Source organism: Lithobates pipiens, unplaced genomic scaffold, assembly GCF_037356315.1.
Source record: "Lithobates pipiens isolate NorthernLeopardFrog02 unplaced genomic scaffold, aLitPip1_a1.2 Scaffold_3, whole genome shotgun sequence".
NCBI lineage: Eukaryota > Metazoa > Chordata > Amphibia > Anura > Ranidae > Lithobates > Lithobates pipiens.
Window position 1 is genome coordinate 5,979,616 of NW_027507790.1, and position 17,803 is coordinate 5,997,418.

General features: G+C 41.1%; 1 protein-coding gene across 1 annotated transcript in view; it reads left to right on the forward strand.

The window, feature by feature from the left end:
- The first annotated feature begins 2,109 nt into the window (after positions 1-2,109).
- GAL3ST1 (galactose-3-O-sulfotransferase 1) overlaps positions 2,110-17,803 on the forward strand; it is a 94,762-nt gene continuing 79,068 nt past the window's right edge. The window contains exon 1 of the mRNA XM_077461198.1: positions 2,110-2,488. The gene's annotated coding sequence lies outside the window, so the exon portion shown is untranslated. The remainder of the gene's footprint in view (positions 2,489-17,803) is intronic.

The following is a 17,803-nucleotide window of genomic DNA, read 5'->3' on the forward strand; positions in this document are numbered from 1 at the left end:
ACAGTAGATGACATTACAATGACCGAGACCATGATTCATGCAGAATAGGCTGTCTTAGTACTTATTGACGAATTGTCCACCCAACTACAGGTCTTGGAGCTGGCTAGCCCGAGGCAAAGAAACTGAAAGAAGGATTCAAAGGTGGTCCGGTGCCGTCTCGGTTTGTGGAGAGGCCCAGCAACTGTGAAGGTATCCAGGGGAGGACTCTTCGGGATAAAGCCAAGCAAAGGTTGGTTTCTCAGCAAGAGCCCGGAGAAGTTGAAAGACCCCAAGTGAATCTGGTCTTGTGTGGTATCGCTGGACCGGCTGCAAGATACTGGTACCATACGAGGGTTCTCCAAGTGTTCTACAAACTTTCAGTTTTACTCAAGTGTTCTATAGCAAGTCTGTGGAAGAGACTTGGTCTAATTGAAACACCCTGTTGGCTGCTAGGCCTGGTGAGAGAAGGACTGTCCGATAAGGGTGAGGATCCAGTTGTGAATGGCTATTCTCTGGATTTCCTGATGTGAGAGACTTTTTTTCCTATTTGAATTAGCACTAAAGAGTACCTGGACTTTCCTACCTAAACCCTCCAACCCTATGTTGAGAGACTGTGTTCGTTAACTATTTTTGCAAATGGAAATCCATTTAAGTGGGTCTGGCGTCAGTCTCTACAGTTCTTGTGCCATCTACCTCGGGAAACCCCTAGACACACACGAGGTGAAGAAGGTAACGGTGAGCCCAATTAAATCAGCCGCTCCTTTGGGAGTCAGTGATACATAGATATTTGCTAAATAGATTATTTTGTAGGAGACAGTTCTAATAATCACCTTCTTCTTTTTTCTATGTAAATTCTTTATTTTAAAAAACAAGGACAGAATTACATCACATTTCAGTAGATGGTCACAGTACATGGTATCAGAATGGTATTGGATCTGTACTAAACAGGTCATATTTGTAGGAGACAGTACTAATAATCACCCTCTTCTTTTATCTATATAAATTCTTTATTTTTTGCCTGGGTTCACACTAGATGCGGGGTGAATTCACATCAAATTCACTGCAGATTCGGCACCACATCAAAATCGCAACCAGTCCATGCAAACTGATTGTGGAGTGTATGTTGGGTTAGTGCCCAATCCCCCCCCCCCGCAATCGGTGTGCAAAACGCAGCACAATTTGCAGAATCGGATCGCGTTGGTGCACCCACACGATCCGATTCTGGTGCAGACAAAAAAAGACAAGGACAAAATTATATCACATTTTAGTAGATGGTAACAGTACATGGTTTCAGAATGATCAGGGCCAAGATTCATGCAAAAATGCCTTGTATTTATTGATGAATGGTACATGTCTTCAGGGTAGTAGATCTCACTAAACAGGTCATATTGTAGAAGACAGTTCCAATAATCTCTTTATTTACTTATTTTTTAGAAATTTGTTCCAAAGACAAGGATAACATCACATCACCTTTTAGTAGATGGCCCAGTGCATGGTATTAGAATGATCAAGGCAACATGTTATGTACTCAGTAAGGTTCATTCATGCGGAATAGTCTGTCTTGTATTTATTGATGAATTGTACATGCCCTTCTGGTAGTGAATATGTACTAAACGGGTCATATTTGTAGGAGGCAATTCTAATAATCACATTCTCTTTTTTTTTTATATATAAATTCTTTATTTTCAAAGACAGGGACAGAATTACATCACATTTCAGTAGATAGTCACAGCACATAGTATAAGAGTGATCGAGGCAACGTGTTATCTTCTCAGCAAGGCCACGATTCATGCGGAATAGTACTTGTACTTATTAATAAATTGTCCGTGGCCCTATTAGTAGTGGATCTGTACTAAACAGGTCATATTTGTAGGAGACTTTTCTAATAATCACCCTCTTCTTGCAGTGACAAGCCCAATTAGCAACACCCACCTGTAAGTCACAGGCCTCCCTCCTCTGGGACAGTGGGACCCCCAGAGTCAAGCTTGTGAGACTGCTATTTGTTCTGCTAGCTGATAAGAAAAGCCTTGTTCTTTCTTGAAGCTGAATGGACTCTCTGTACTGTGATCGAGAGAGCGAGGGGTGGAGAGAGAGTCCGAGTTGTTATAGAGGAGGGGCGGGCAGGGGGATGGAGACATTGACTTTGTCATTTTAAGTCATTCTTCAGTTAGGAAGAAAGTCTTTTTGCTGTGCTTTGTAGCAGCATTAAAATGACTTTTTGTGTTATTTTTAAGAGATGTATACATAAGGAATGAAGGTAAACACAGGAGAAGGAGAGATAAGAAGGCAATAAGGGAGGAGGGCCAGCAGACAAAGTGTGAGAGCAGTGGCGGACAAAGACAGCGTAGTGTATTGAGGTCTCAGCTTTCCAGGCAGACCTACACAACAATTATTAGATAATAGCACAGAATGCTTCTCTTATCGTGTATGTGGACTGCTGCGAGCATGGCAAAAAACATCTGATACTGGGAACAACTTACAGCCTGCCCCGGAGACTCCAGTGAGAGAGGTAAGTGACATTTGTTCATAGTACATAGAAGAACGGGCGTGTGGGCTAAATGCTGTTTGGGAAGCTTTTGACACATCAAATAAATGTGCAAAACAAAGGAAAGTTCAAAGCACATGTTATTGTACTCCCTTTCCACCTCAATTCACATTAATTTAAAGTAACACTACACTCTGATTTAAAAAAAAGATTCTACTCAAGTATGTATTTGTAACTCAAAAAAGTCCCGTCTATTGCCCCAGCCTTCACCAAATCTCCAAATTCCTTGTTTTTGTTGTGCTCTGACCTCCTGGTAGAGGGTGGCTCTCCATGGTCTCACTGTATATAGGAACCTCGACACCTACACTTTCCCAATCCCCAGATGGACTATGTACTATGAGATTTGTAGTGTGCATATAGAGCAATGCACAAGACTACAACTAATGCCGCGTACACACGATCGGACTTTCCAGCGGACCAGAGTCCATCAGACAATTCGATCGTGTGTGGGCTCCAGCGGACTTTTTCTTCCCAAAAGTCCGGCGGACCTAGAAATAAGACTGGCTTCAAATTTATCTTCCAGACTCGCTTCTAGCAGACAATCCGTACGTCTTGTTAATTGTTAATTGTCCCCTTTAACACAAGGATAAAGATCTTTATTTGCAACCATCTGACTCATTTTTAAATCTCATTGGAGCAAAAATAACTCATTATAACGTATGATTCTGTTATGTTAACTTTGTGAGCTCCATGACTCTAGTATATTCAGCAGTCCCGAAAGAACGAAGAAAAAGGGACAAATATGATAGGGGTGATTCACTGTCTAAGACCACAGTTTGATTAACAGATTAAAAAGCAAATACAATACATGTAAAAGTATATCTTTACAGACAGTCTGTAAGAATTGTAAGGTCAGTTTAGTACTCTAAAGCAGTGGTCTCCAAACTGCAGCCCTGGGGCCAGATGTGGCCATTTGCTTGCTTTTGTCTGGCATTTGGGGCACTATTTCTCCCATTTATATTCCTCCTACTGACACCAGCAATTGACCATAATTACTGCCACCCAAGAATAAAAGGAAATATCCCTCCCACTGACACCAATAAGGGGGCATAATTCTTGCCACTGAAACCAATGATGAGGCACTATTCCTCCCACTGACACCAAATAACGGCGCACTATTCCTCCCACTAACACCAATGATGGCGCACTATTCCTCCCACTGACACCAATGATGGCGCACTATTCCTCCCACTGACACCAATGATGGGGCACTATTCCTCCCACTGACACCAATGATGGCGCACTATTCCTCCCACTGACACCAATGATGGGGCACTATTCCTCGTCCCACTGACACCAATGATGGGGCACTATTCCTCCCACTGACACCAATGATGGGGCACTATTCCTCCTCCCACTGACACCAATGATGGGGCACTATTCCTCCCACTGACACCAATAATGGGGCATAGTTCTTGCCACTGACGCCAGTGACGGGGCACTATTCCTCCCAATGACACAAATAATGGGGCACTATTTCTCCCACTGACACTAGTGACGGGGCACTATTACTCCCTCTGACACCAATGATAGGGCACTATTCCTCCCACTGACACAGTCCAGGCCCCCTAAAGCCCAAAGAACAGTAAACTGGCCCTTTGTTTAGAAAGTTTAGAGACCCCTGCTAAGTATCCCTATGGCATGGACACCTGATATACATAGTTGAATTAGGCTGAAACAAAGGAAACCTAATCTAGAGATAAAAAAATGTTATCACTAGGAAACAATGTTTTTTTCATGTAATAGAGAAACATTACAACAATATTTCAACATTTCAATACAGTGTTTGTTTTAAGATCTGTAAAATATTAGGCAGCCAATTGTGGTTTAAAAAAGAGGGATGTTGAAATTGGATTGATTCTTCTTTTTTTTTTTTCTTTTTTTTTTTATGCCTTTAAACATAGCTGTATTTCAGCCAATGAGTTCACGTGGCATTGGGGTTTGCGTTTTGGAGCATTGTTCAAGAGAAAAGAAAAAAGCCTCAAACCTGCGTTCGGAGAGGTGCTACATACATATATAAACGCACGTGTATGCATGTACATTTTTACAGCCAATGTGTTCATGTACATTGTGGCATTTAGGTTTGTAATTTAAAGCATTGTTCAATAGAATTTTAAAAAAGCCTCAAACCTGTGCTCAGAGCAATCCCACATACATTATTTCCAGTGGCCAGAACAAATGAATATCCTAGCTAATAGAATGAGTTTACACCCATATGCTTTTAAACACTATACACTTATAAATGCATGTAATTACGCACCAAAAGGAGCATTTTATTATCCTGGATTTTTTTGCTAGCCCCTGGCTGAAAGATCCAACGTAGATGGGAATATTTGAACCGGTCCATGTGCATGAAGTTATATGCGTAGTTGTTTTTTCTAACCTTATCATTTATTTTTGCTAAGGCTAATTTATGAAAAATTTAGCAATTGGCATTGCAAGTAGCTTTGTGGCTCATTAATCCATTAAAATCTATATAAATCAATAAACGTGAAACCCAGCTGGCTGCCCCATGCAACAGTCAACATGCAACAATTTCTCCATTTAAATTTACATCAGCCACATGTATTACTTTTTTATTGCTTGCATGCTTCAAAAAGAATTTACAGTTCTGTGCTGGTTAAATGATACATGATATGGATTGGATAATAAAATCATTTCAGATCTACCCCTCATATTTGCAGCGACTGCACTTCCAAGTGCACTTTGCACATGTAGTGCAAAGTGGATTTGCCTTTCGTAAATAACCCCCAGTGTGTTAGAAAAAAAAAAATCTTAAAAAAAGAAAAAGAAAATAGATTTTTTTTCCCACATACTGTCACCAGTTATATGATAACACTGTACTGCACTGGTGACAGTATGTACAATTTTTTTTATTAATTTTCCAAATAATTGTGACAATAAATTATAACAAAAAAACTGGCCATGCCTCTTACTAAATACGTCGGACTGTCTACTTTCCAAAAAGGGGTCATTTGGGGGTATTTGTACTGTCCTGGCATTTTCAGGCCTCAAGAAATTAGATGTGTCAGTACATCAGGGTTGATTGATTTTCAGATATACTGTATGTACCATAGTTTGTGAACTCTACAACTTTCCTACAGACTTAAAGTGGTTGTAAACCCTTACAAACCACTTTGACCTACAGGTAAGCCTAGATTAAGGCTTACCTGTAGGTCCAAGAAATATCTCCTCAACCTACACGGTTTAGGAAATATTTGCCAAAACACAGGCACCGCTGTCAACGGCGATATGCCGCGAGTGGCGGCTCCCTTGTGCATGCGTGGGAGTGACGTCATTGCGGCTTCGCCGAATGACAGCGCCGGAGCAGTGAGACCCACCGAGAAGATGGAGGCTCCGTACACAAGGGGACAGCGGTGACTTTGCTGGCTCCTGTGTCAGGTAAGTGACACATAATGGACTACTATGCGATGCATAATAGTCCATTATGCTTTACCTTTGCATGGAATCAAAGAGGAAGTAAATCCATCAGGGTTTACTTCCTCTTTAACCACTTCAGGACCGCCGTATTGCCATTGTACGTCAGCACAATGGCACAGGCAGGCAGAATCACGTACATCTACGTGATTGCCTTCCAGCGGGTGGGGGGTCCCATCGGACCCCCTCCCGCTGGATACGGCGGTCCGATTCGGTCCAGCAGCGATCCGTGATGAGGGGATGGCCGTTCGTTTTCGGCCACCCCCTCTGGATCGCTCCTGGCCAATGAGAAGCTTCCTCCCCTGTGTATTGTTTACACAGGAAGGAGGAAGTGATGTCATTCTCCTCGGGGCGGTCTTTTTGACCGGACTACGAGGAGAAGAGTAAAAGTAAGTCTGCACGAACACTACACTGACATGTAGGTACACACAGGCACACAAACCCCCCCCGATCCCCCCCCCGATCGCCCCCCGATCCCCCCCCCGCCCCCCCTCCCCCCCCAGTCACAGTGTCACTGATTGCATTGATCATTTCTTTACTGATCAATGCAGTGTCAGTTGTGACAGTAAAAACTGTCAGGACAGTTAGTGTTAGGTCCAGGGTAGCCCCCTATCACCCCCCAATAAAGATTTAACCCCCTGATTGCCCCTAGAGTTAACCCTTTCACCCCCTTTTGCCAGTGTCACTAAGCGATCATTTTTCTGATCGCTGCATGTGTCGCTAGTGTCGCTAGGTAGCTAGTTATTTTTTTAGGTTCACCGCCAGGTTTTTATATCGCTAGGTACCCCGATATACTACCCAATAATGTTTTTAACCCCCTGATTGCCGCTAGTTAACCCTTTCACCCCCTTTTGCCAGTGTCACTAAGCGATCGTTTTTCTGATCGCTGCATTAGTGTCGCTACAGTCGCTAGGTAGCTAGTTATTTTTTTAGGTTCACCGCCAGGTTTTTATAGCGCTAGGTACCCCGATATACTACCCAATAATGTTTTTAACCCCCTGATTGCCGCTAGTTAACCCTTTCACCCCCTTTTGCCAGTGTCACTAAGCGATCATTTTTCTGATCGCTGCATGTGTCGCTAGGTAGCTAGTTATTTTTTTAGGTTCACCGCCAGGTTTTTATATCGCTAGGTACCCCGATATACTACCCAATAATGTTTTTAACCCCCTGATTGCCGCTAGTTAACCCTTTCACCCCCTTTTGCCAGTGTCACTAAGCGATCGTTTTTCTGATCGCTGCATTAGTGTCGCTACAGTCGCTAGGTAGCTAGTTATTTTTTTAGGTTCACCGCCAGGTTTTTATAGCGCTAGGTACCCCGATATACTACCCAATAATGGTTTTAACCCCCTGATTTCCGCTAGTTAACCCTTTCACCCCCTTTTGCCAGTGTCACTAAGCGATAATTTTTCTGAACGCTGCATCAGTGTCGCTAGTGTCGCTAGGTAGCTAGTTAACTAGGCTCCCAAAAAGTCCCCCACATGTGGTATCCCCGTACTCGGGAGAAGCAGCAGAATTTATTTTGGGGTGTAATTTGACTTCTGCCCATAGCATGTGTGAGCAATATATCATTTAGTGACAACTTTGTGCAAAAAAAAAAAAGTTTGTAATATTCCCGCAACTTTTGGCAAAATATAAAATATTCCATGGACTCAACATGCCTCTCAGTAAATAGCTTGGGGTGTCTACTTTCCAAAATGGGGTCATTTGGGGGGGTTTTGTGCTATTTTGGCATTTTATGGCCTTCGAAACTGTGATAGGTAGTGAGGAGTTAAATCAAAAATTTGCACCCTTAGAAATCCTGAAGGTGGTGATTGGTTTTCGGGGTGCCGTGCGCGACTAGACTCCCAAAAAGTCCCACACATGTGGTATCCCCGTACTCGGGAGAAGCAGCAGAATGTATTTTGGGGTGTCATTTCACATATAACCATGGCATGTGTGAGCAATATATCATTTAGTGACAACTTTTTGTAAAAAAAAATTTTTTTTTTTTTTTTTGTCATTATTCAATCCCTTAGGACAAAAAAAATAAATATTCAATGGGCTCAACATACCCATCAGCAATTTCCTTGGGGTGTCTACTTTCCAAAATGGGGTCATTTGGGGGGGATTTGTACTGCCCTGCCATTTTAGCACCTCAAGAAATGAGATCGGCAGTCATAAATTAAAAGCTGTGTAAATTCCAGAAAATGTACTCTAGTTTGTAGACGCTATAACTTTTGCGCAAACCAAAAAATATACGCTTATTGACATTTTTTTTACTAAAGACATGTGGCTGAATAAATTTTGCCCTCAATGTATGACTAAAATTTAGTTTATTCGATTTTTCTTATAACAAAAAGAAGAAAATATCTTTTTTTTTCAAAATTTTCGCTCTTTTTTCATTTATATCGCAAAAAAAAAAAATCGCAGAGGCAATCAAATACCATCAAAAGAAAGCTCTATTTGTGGGAAGAAAAGGACGCAAATTTCGTTTGGGTGCAATATTGCATGACCGCGCAATTACCAGTTAAAGCAGCGCAGTGCGAAATTGCAAAAAGACCTCTGGTCCTTAAGGTGTTTATTGGTCCGGAACTGAAGTGGTTAACAATAAATATTGATTTGGATTATGTTCACCAAAACAATATAGCAGAATATATTTGGGACTAAATTTATAAAGGAAGATTATTTATTTGCAAAATGTTATAACAGTATTTTTCGTTTATTTTGCAAAAAATAAAAAAATAAACCCAGTGGTGATTAAATACCACTAAAAGAAAGCTCTTAATGATAATAATTTCATTTGGGCACAATGTTGCAGGACCGCACAATTGTGCATTCGAAGCGTCACAGCGCTGAAAGATGAAAATTGACCTGGGCAGGAAGGGGGTTAAAGTGCCGTGTATTGACGTGGTTAAGGGCTGGTATGCTTGAAGGGAGCCCACCCCTCCTTAAAGGTACAGGGATGCACTGGACATCCATCAATAGCACAATGGCAGCAAAGGTGAACTGTAAACTGTTATCCAGGAAACAGCAGCTTTTTCACATATGGAAAGTTCACCAAAGGCTGCCATACACAGCTCAAATCTCTGCCAATTCTTGCTGAATTAGTCGAAATTCACCACTGTCGGGAGTCGGGACAACCTGGCCTGAATAAAGTCAATTGTTCAATAGGCTTGTGTTGAAGAAACCAAGTGGAAAATTGTTGACTCTACAGGTATTTTGACAGCCACTGGTGCCAGCTGTTCGTATACAACAGTCAGCAAGGGAAATCTTCCAGCCTGCAGGCTGAACAAAATAAATCTTTACAAGTATGCTTAGAATTAGTTCACTTTAAATGATATCTAAATTTTTGTTTTTGGATAGAGTATCAGGGGGTTAGAACTCCTATCTGGTTTTCAATGTGTCTGTGTCCCCGCTGAGGACATTCACTCTCTAAGTCTGTTCTGGTGTCACTATGATTGGAAGTGAGGAAAAAAATCAGTTTTTTTATGCCCATCTCTGGAGAGAAAACTTGAACCTGGATAGGGCATCTGTTCAAATGACAACTGTTTAAGTGAGGAATTCAACTTACTTTGGGTGACAGAGCAGGGATTCCACTTCTGGCTCCGCTACCTGGGGACTATAGAGAGTTGAGACAAGGCTCTTTCTACCAGTCTACCAAGTTTGCGTGTATGGCTGATTTGCCTTTCAGCCTCCCCCTTTGCTCAGATGCTGCTCCAATAACGTAAGACCTATCCGCATTTCTGCTCAAGTGTATAGACCGTGTTAAAGCATCTCCAACACTATTAAAAGCTGTTGTACCTGAGTTCTGGTGGTATTAACCACTTCCATACTGGCACTCCTCTCCTATATCTAATAATCATAATTTGTTTGCTAGAAAATGAATCAGAACCCACAAACATTATATTATATATATATATTTTATTTAGCAGACACCCTAGGGAATACAATGGCGGTAATTGCAACTTTTTATCTCGCACGATATTTTTCAAACTTTTTTTTGGAAATTTCATGATTTAAAAAATAACAAAAGAGTAAAGTTAGCCAGTTTTTTTTTAAATAATGTTAAAGATGATGTTAGGCTGAGTAAATAGATACCCAACATGTCATGCTTTAAAATTGCGCACACTCTTGGAATGCCGCCAAACTTCAGTATTAAAAAATCTCCATTGGCGGCGTTTTACATTTTTTTTTACAGGTTACATGTTTAGAGTTTCAGGGGAGGTCTCGTGCTAAAATTGTTGCTCGCACTATCATGCACGCGGTGATACCTTACATGTGTGGTTTGAACGGCGTTTACATATGTGGGCGGGACTAACGTGTGTGTTCGCTTCTGTGCGCAAGCAAAAATTATAATTTTTTTTTTTATTTTACGTTATTTTTTTTAATTTTTACTTTCTTTTACAACATTTTCTTTTTTGATCACTTTTATTCCTATTACAAGGAATGTAAAAATCCCTAGTAATAGGAATCATTCCTGACGGGTCCTTTTTTTGGAGAGATGAGTGATCAATAAGACCCCACATCTCTCCTCCAGGCTGGAAAGCATGAGATCGGGAAAAAAATGCACAATCTCATGCTTACCAGCCGTGATCAAAGTCATCATAATGTCACGCCCGGGCCTCAGACGGTCATAGAGATAACCGGTGACCATTTGGTGACCGGTCATCTCTATGCACCGGCCGATTCTTTCTTCGTGTTCCCGATGGCACGGGAGAGACCAGAGAAGCACCATATGGCGGCGGGAAGGGGGGGGGGGGGGAGTGGAACTGCCACTATGATCATTCTTATGGTGCACAGAATCGCCGGCTGAAAACAAGGATATCTGAATGATGCCTGTAGCTGCACCCATCATTCAGATATTCCCACTGAAAGTCCACAACGTCATATGACGCCCTTTGGCTGGGAAGTGGTTAAGGCTCTAAGACTCTGTACCATATTGTTTAGGGTTGTTGAGTAAACCCCTTGCTGCTGTCTGCTATGTATTATATGTTACTACTAATTATCCAAACAATACCAGTGCCACCTTCTTTGGTCTCTGTATGCCTTTAATCTTGGGTACCAAACAGTTTTCCCTGCCCACAAGTAATCAGGAAGGATGGAGTTGAATGAATAATTGATCTGAATGACTATGGGCTTGCCTAATTAAAATAGACTTATAGTATATGTGTAAAGTTCACAGGCACCAAAAAATTGTATGCAGCTAATGTACTCAGACAATTTCATTGCGAAAAAAGCCTTGTCCCCTGTATATTTTTCCACTTTTTCCAAGTGTTCAGGCATTCTATGGAATGTTCCTTTAAGCTTTAACAACTTGAGGACAAACAAGGTAAATGCCTACAAAATGTCAGAAAAGTACCCCTTGGATGTATGTTGTATGTTATTTTCCTCCTGCCCCCACAGCTGCTTCTCCCGACTGTCTTGGCCAGATTTGCATCACAAAGGTAGCTACAGCTGCTGCTATGTTAAATGAAGCCCTGTTAACTGTTTTGAATGCTGTTAAGAAGCTTAACATCTAACTGTAGGTTTCTTGTGACTTTAAATAGTTTGTTTGAACCAAGCTGGTACAAACTGTTTTGCTGTATACACACGACCGGACTTTTTCGACGGACTTGGTCCGGCGGACTGGAATCTGTCGGACAATTCAATCATGTGTGGGCTCCAAAAGTCCGGCGGAACCTAGAAATAAAACTTACTTCAAATCTTTCCGACGGACTCGAGTTCGGTCGAAAAATCCGGTCGCCTGTGTGCTAGTCCGACGGACTAAAACCGACGCTAGGGCAGCTATTGGCTACTGGCTATGAACTTCCTTATTCTACGTCATCACATTCGAATACGTCGGATTTTTGGAGTGATTGTGTGTGGCCAAGTCTGTTTGAAAGTCCACAGGCCTCAACTGTAAAGTCTGTCGGATTGTCCGCCAGACCAAGTCCGTCGAAAAGTCCGGTCGTGTGTACGCGGCATTTATTTCACTAACAGAAGTGCGTGCTCAAAGCACTGCATAAAATATATGTAGAATCATCCACATATAGTATAAATTGCTGTGCTCTGGTAGAGAGAACTTCCCATCTTGCTCCCAGAACAAATTTGAGTTGGGTTGAGCTCCGCTCAGCCACTCATAGGGAGCTTTGTGTTATATGTATAATATAATTGGATGAAGGTGAGTTTGTGATGTTATCCACCTGCCTTTCCATCTCAGCCAACCAAGTCTAGTATTCACTGTTAAAATACAAAGCTTCCTGTGAATGGCTGACCAGCGCTCAGCCCAACTTGATTTTGTAGCGGAAGCAGGACGGGAAGTCACAATCCAGCTGCTGGAACACATCTGTATAATATATGTAGCTGATGCTACGTGCAGTTTATACAGCGCATTGAGCGCCCTCGTCTGTTAGTGAAGCAAATAGTTTGTTTGGACCATTTGGGTCCAGGCGAACTATTTAAAGTCACATTAAATCTAGAGTTAGGCTTTAAATGAGAAATACCATGTAATAACATTACGGTTACATGGTAATTACTCTGTTTCATTCATGTGCAGATCACAGGGATTACATTTTATCTGCATATACCATGTGAACTGATGACGTAATTTGATGTTAACTGATGAAAATGCATGTAACAGCATTAAAATATTAAAAACTGAAATAAAGAAATAACATTCTGTTTGCCTAAATGTTTTCTTCTCTGCAGACGTATTTAGGATACAGCATTATAGAGTCCCATTAGACTCCCACCTTGGGGTTAGCAAATGAATACAACAAACTCTTATGCTGTGTACACGACAGGACTTTTCGCCGGACTAGGTCCCATGGTCTTCCCGACCGACTTTTGGCAGGGTTCCGACTGACTTTCCGAACTAACGGACTTGGCCACACACAATCACACCAAAGTCCGACGGATTCAACCATGATGTACGACCGGACTAAAATAAGGAAGTTCATAGCCAGTAGCCAATAGCTGCCCTAGCGTTGGTTTTTGTCCGTTGGACTAGCATACACACGAACAGATTTTTCGACCGGACTCGAGTCCGTTGGAAAGATTTGAAACATGTTCTAAATCTAAAGTCCGTCTGATTTTTCAACAGAAAAGGTCAGATGAAGCCCACACACGGTCAAATTGTCCGACGGATTAGTTACGTCGGACCTTTGCTGTCGAAAAGTCCGTCCGTGTGTACACGGCATTACAAGATTGTAGAACATGAGACTTGGGCTGGGCTAGAAAGCAGAGCTGGCATCTAAAGCATAGTCTCCCACATTTAGGTGTTGTATACAAAAGCGTTTGTGTTTTGCTGCTGACATGCATTTCATAAAGATCAAGAAAGCAGTGTTAGAAATTTGAATTGAATAGTACAGAGTAATATTATTTTGTGCTTTTGCTATGCAGTGCATTGTTGTATGTGTTTATAAATGCATGTCCTGTTGCAATGCGTTTGTATTGCTTTTGTGTCTGGAAAAGTAAATAGGAAAGTAGTGCATGGTAAATGCACCAAGATCTAAATAGCAGACCATTTATTTCTTCCAAGCACATAAAAACATACAGTTTTGCAGTCATGGTCACAACCTCTCCACTTGTCTTGTACTGGTGTCATAGGAACAAGAAGTGAAGGAAAATATTCACACTAGGGTCACAGACTGATATAAAAACCTGCTAAAAAATGTATTTCTTCCCTGCTTTATCCAAACCACTGTTAGGCTGAACCTTGAAGTTAGATCTTAAAGCGTAATTACACTGCATCTGAGCACCACAAACCAAAAACACAATGAATTTTTAATATTGAAATCAAACTCACCTATCCATCCATGTCTCCATGCTTTATTTTGCTGAGAAATCGCCTTGAAAAGAACCTCTTAGCATTTCTGGTTGTGGCCATCTTGAGTAAGGCCAGAAGGGCATGTAGCATATACTGGAATCCATCTGCCTTTAGCTCAGACCTAAGGGCAGGAGGGTGTGCTTACTTGGGAAAACCCCTTTTCCTCTCTTGAGGACTACTGAGATATATGACATAATTTGTCAAGGCATGGAAACCACAAAGTAACTGAAGAAATGTAAAAAAAATGTTTAAAACAAGTAATTATGATATACTTTTATCTATATATACTATTATCTATTTACTAATGCTAGCAGCACAAGGATTAAATATAGTCAATGTTGATTGAGAGAGTGAAGTTCCACTTTAAAATGGAATTAAACCTAAAAAAGTAAAAAAATATGCTGATTTTGTGTGATTTTTATGTCAGAAACCCTTCACCCTGTCTATCATGGTTTGTGTACACTGAGCTGCAACCGCATATTTCTTTGGCACTTCTTTGTGCATGGCATACTAGCACATTATGGCCAAAAGTTCTTCAGGCCACTTACTTTTTTTGCAGAATTTTTATTCCGCTTTAAGTTAGGTTGAGAAGCCACAAAAATTCCTACAAGCTGTCAAATACTCTAAGGGGACGATTATAAATTGAGTGCTGATACTTCTACCTTGAGAATAGAGCTTTGTTCACTTCATATTGTGCCTGCCTTTAAAGTGTTACTAAACTCACAACAGTAAAATCAGTCAGTATATGCAGTAAAGCATGCTTGTTATACTCACTGTGGAACCTAAGCGGTTAATCCTGCTTATTGCGTAAAAAAGGATGTTTGCTCTTGTCTGCTCTGATCCTCCCCTTCTTCCACTGTCTCCAATCCATCTCATGATAGTACAGAGCCTTGGGGGCACTCTGCACATGCTCAGTTTGGTGTGTATTGCTAGAGAGTGTTTTTTTTATTTTTTGGGGGGGGGGTGCAATCAGCACATGGCCAATCAGCACTGTCCAGACAGAGGATCAGGGGTCCTGCAGCCTCATATGACAGTCAGATTAGAATGAAAATTAAAAATAAAGCAAGCACTAGGTAAAAAATGATATATATATATATATATATATATATATATATATATATATATATATATATATATAGCAGCTAGCATGAAAAAAGGTGAATATACAAACTTCAATAGCAATAGTGTATAAAGTTTGTGCAGCGCTTACATATAAATGGTACAAAGCCACTCAATTGTGATGAAAAATGCAATGTAAAACAAACTAACAGTGTAAGAAATTTCCAAATGGTGAACGTGAACAAATTGTCATCTAACAGAAATCAGCTGAACTTTTCAGTGAATCCAATGAGCTCCTCCGAGAGTGAGTATGGCGTGTCAGAACACTCACCAGATATCAAACAGACTTCATCAGCATTGAAACAGGAGACAATACACCCAAAGTGTTGCCAGATGTTCCTCCAAAGTTATATCCCTCCACCAATCTATGCACTCACCGGAAGTTGAACCAAGATAAGTCTAGAACTGCTGGTATGTAGCATGATGATTTTGTAGTCCGGTGTGCTGGTTGTGTGATCAACTCGAATGGGATAAACACTGTGTGAAAGAAGCTCACCATCAGAAGCCAGAGCAGTGCTCATATAGTGTAGTATTTATTTAAATAAAAAGCAGGTACATGTACTCAAGCATAAAAATGTAGGCCCCTCCTATTTCTGTTAGATGACAATATGTTCACGTTCACCGTTCACCACCTGGACTTTCTTTACCTATTAAGGTATTAAGTGTACCATTTATATTTAAGCACTGCACAAACTTTATTTAGTATTGCTATTTGAGGGTAAAATGAAAACTCCTCCCATAAGCTCTAACCAGACACTGATAGAAGTCGCAAGACTGCTATATACTGCTGATGAGAAAAGGTATTTAGCAGTTTATATTTACTAAAATAATTGCATTTCCATGTTCTGTGTATGATAGGACACCAGATATAGTGAATGTGGAGCCTTGGTTTTAGTAACACTTTTACGTCTTTCATAAAATATAGGTCATGGTGTGTAAGATGAAGGGGCAGACTTACCAATTTCAACTCAACACTGCGTACATTGGTGATTGATGTGACTGGTCACCACAGCCATCACATGGTACAGAGATGCTTGGATCAGCTCTGTACACAGTGTCTGTGTGTAGCAGGGTGAAACCCTTGTTAGTTGGCACTGCCTGTTCTAGTGGTATGGTATAGTCACTCAGGTGAGGTAAGAGGAGGGTATTTCAGAGGAAGAGTAGTCAGTGGGTTTCAAGAAGAAGAAGAAGGCAGGGCAGTTAATGTGCACTTATGCTTTCCCCTTTGAGGGAAAGCTGCAGCTTAGATGGACCTGTAGATGGGAATAGAAAGGAGAAGCACAATAGAGGATCAGAACATTTTTGTGAGTACCATAGCACCCCTCTTGTAAAATTAGTGAAATTAGTTATATACAATTTTTAAATGTGCATTTAATACTCTGAAATATCTTTGAAAAAGTTATGGATAAATTTGGCTGTGTAAATGTATAGAAGAAAGTTAATGAAATATTTTGAATCAGTGGCACCTCTGTGGTGTGTTTAGTGAAGGCTCCACGGTTAAGCCAAGCTTGGCATGGTGGGATTGTATACTCAGTGGTAAGGTAATCATCTGGGCTTCTGAAATAAGTGCTACACTGGTCTGGTATTTTTTTGGGAGGAACATTACAATACCTGGGGTGTTAAGGCAGTGCATTTGGTTCAAGTGAGGAATGAGTGGTGGCCTGGGGAAGAAGGGTCTGCCTGCTTATCAGTGGCAGGAAGGTTTCCTAGGGTGTATGCACTTGCCAACCTGGGCCCCTATTTCTCAGGGGCCTTGGGTGTTTGACAAGACACTTGTGGACTAGGTCTGGAACCACTGGAGTCAGAGAGGCTTCTTATAAGTGTGTAAGAGTGTGATTTCCGACATGACCTGAGCAATGAGATGAGTGAGAAACCTGAAAAAATTGTGATGTGTAGGGATGGTGGTTGGGGTTTTGGACATGCCATGACTGAAATCTTTTTCTGCAGGCCTTGGCAAAGAAACTGGCTTTAACCCACAGCAAGGTCTCAAAGTTGATTTCTGCAGTGCTTTTAAAAATGTACTGTAAGTTTAATCCTGTATACAATCACTTTACCGCTAATTCAAAAAATAATAATGACTATCTTTATTAAGATCTAAAATTTGCTGTACCCATGTGCTTCTTATATTCAGGTGAATGACTAGAAATCCAAGACTTTATCTTTGTACCTGTCTGCCCCTGTACACACGGTCGGAAATTCCAACGGAAAAGGTCCAACCATGTTGTCAGATAATCCGACCGTGTGTGGGCTACATCAGACTTTTTTTGTCGGACTGTCCGACCAACAAAGTTTGAGAGCTGGATATAAAATTTTCTGACAACATGATCCGATCGGACCTTGTCCTATTGTTTGTAGAGAATTCCGATCGGACAAAGTGCCACGCATGCTCAGATCAAATTACGAGACCAAAGCTATTGGCTACTAGCCGCAACGTGGTCCCGTCGCAATGAACGAACGTCATTACGTTCCGAACGATTGGATTTTCCAACAACTTTGTCCGACCGTGTGTATGCAACACCAGTTTTGGACAAAATCCATCGTAAAAAATAAGACGGATTTTGTTGTCGGAATGTCCGACCCTGTGTACAAGGGCTAAAACCAAAGATATTCTTTTGCTACCACCTTGACAGTTTGCTTATATGAAGGCAGTGACTGCAGGGCATTAGCATATGTAAGGAACAAACAGCCCAACACTGGTTCAAACTGCAAGAAATCAGCCTGTGTCCAAGCAATAGCAAAATACTTGGAAATCTCCCAATGAAATTTGATGTATTATACTTTCACACAATTTGTGTACCCTCCTTCAATCTACACTATTGCATTGACTTAAAGTGATTCTAAAGGCTAATGTTTTTCTTAATTAAAGTAAAAAAGAAAAGAAAATCAATGTGCACTGCGCTTGTGACACCAAAAATGTAAATAATTACTGCTGCTAC